The 1850-nt window shown below is 43.4% G+C and overlaps 1 pseudogene; it reads left to right on the top strand.

Moving 5' to 3' along the window:
- The first annotated feature begins 1510 nt into the window (after nucleotides 1-1510).
- LOC115870848 lies at nucleotides 1511-1646 on the top strand (annotated as a pseudogene).
- The last annotated feature ends 204 nt before the right edge of the window (nucleotides 1647-1850 follow it).

Below are 1850 nucleotides of genomic sequence, written 5' to 3'. Positions count from 1 at the left end.
GATGTAATCAAGGTTGCTGAATTATGCAGGGAGAAACTTGAATGATCTTTTTGTTGTTATGTGTGCTGTCACCAACAAAATTAAGCAAGTAATTAAAAATAGAAAATGAACAAGGGAAACTTCGAGGGGAAATGCAGGGCATTTGGAGTTAAGAACATGGGTGGACTTCTACTGCAGCATGTGACTTTAGCAAGCTATTTTCTTCTCTGTGAAGTGTAAGCATTCACACTCATCTCTTAGGAAGACCCTGGATAAGATTGATTGACATCATGGCTGCAACAATGGGCTCAAACATAAGAACAATTGTCAGGGTGGTGCAGGGCTCGACAGAGTGTCCTTCTGTTGTGCACAGGGCTGGGATGAGCAGGAACCTCTTGACCCCTCACGACAAATTATTGGCATTCAAAAGATTCAACCTTTGATTTAAGAGAAAAATAAACTTCAAACTCGGCATTTGGGGTGGCATCTGGATCATTTATATATTGTAAGTCAATTTAATAACAGTTCACTTAAAAATAATTTAAGGAGACCATTTATTAAGTTTTAAACAGCACAAAGCCAAGACAAAGTCATCGTTCAGAGCTCACAGCATAAGGTCATAATAGAGTTCAAGGATTGACCATCATACATTTACTTAAAGACGGCATGGGTCACAGAGTAAACGATCACAAAGTCATGGTTGCCAGCAGATCAACATCACAGTTCCAGCTGGGACTACAGAAGAGGAAATGGAACCGTGATTGGGGAACAGACATTATGTTAGACAGAAGAGCTTACTCCCAGGGTCTTCTGACCGAGGGAGTCAGGGCATGACTCGTGACTATGTGACGCCCAGCATGGTGATCTCCATCAAGCAGATCACTAGGACACACAAGGACAAGCCACTCTGGGAGACTGCCTCCCCTAAGCGGAGAGAAACATGAGGTTAAACCATTTTCTAACGCACTCTGTCTGAGGCCAAGACTAATACCCTGGTCAATGGGCTGAAGGAATTTCAAAGCACATCACACTCACTGCCACTGAGTCAGTTGCAATTCAAAGGAATTCAGTGGAGGCTTAATCCATGTGGGGCTCTGTGAATGGATGTTGGGCTTTTGCTATTATTTGTAGCCTTCTGCATAGAGGGTGCTCAGAATTTAAGCTCTAGTACAATTCCCCCCTCTGATCACAGATTTAATTATTAACAATAATTAAATCTAGTGTACTTCTTCTATGTGGACTTAGCAGACACATCACTTGGATGGCTGCTTGTTTTAAGACAAACCTTTAAGACCCCAGACACTATTCTTTCTGATGGCCAGGTACCTTCTGATTTCTTCATCACATTTTGATACAGCACCGTATCTTCGGTGATCACCTCATGAGGGAAATATTGGGCAGGGCTAAAGCATAAGAACTAATTATTCTTAGATTAGAGCTTACGGTTAAGCACGAGCTCAACATCCACTCATATATCTTAAGTTTATATCCTGGGTCCACTTTTGATGCAGCACTATCAGCTTCTTAAAAAATAATGAAGGTGGTTTTCCCAGGGCGAGGCTTATCCATTGCACTCCGGATGTGCTGACCCCTGCGATTTCCCGAAATGTGGGAAACTCAACTGCACAATTTGTGGTAGTGGGGGACTGCGTTTGTGTTCTCCCCTAAAAAAATTAAAAGAACACGGGAGAGGGGGAGGTGGGGGTAAGGATGTGGTGCTGACCAACCCAGGGGCAGGGGAGCAACAAGTGATCCAAAAACAGTGGCAAGGAGGCCTGGTAGGGATTCAGCAAGGGCAATGTAACCAAGAAAAACACTGAAACCCAAAGGAAGGCTGACCATGATAGTGGGACAAGAGGAAAGTAAAGGGA

The sequence above is a fragment of the Echinops telfairi genome, unplaced genomic scaffold, assembly GCF_000313985.2.
Source record: "Echinops telfairi isolate 266 unplaced genomic scaffold, ASM31398v2 ScPeMD7_2;HRSCAF=8, whole genome shotgun sequence".
NCBI lineage: Eukaryota > Metazoa > Chordata > Mammalia > Afrosoricida > Tenrecidae > Echinops > Echinops telfairi.
The sequence above is the reverse complement of the archived record's forward strand: the minus strand, read 5'-3'. Positions and strand labels throughout refer to the sequence as shown.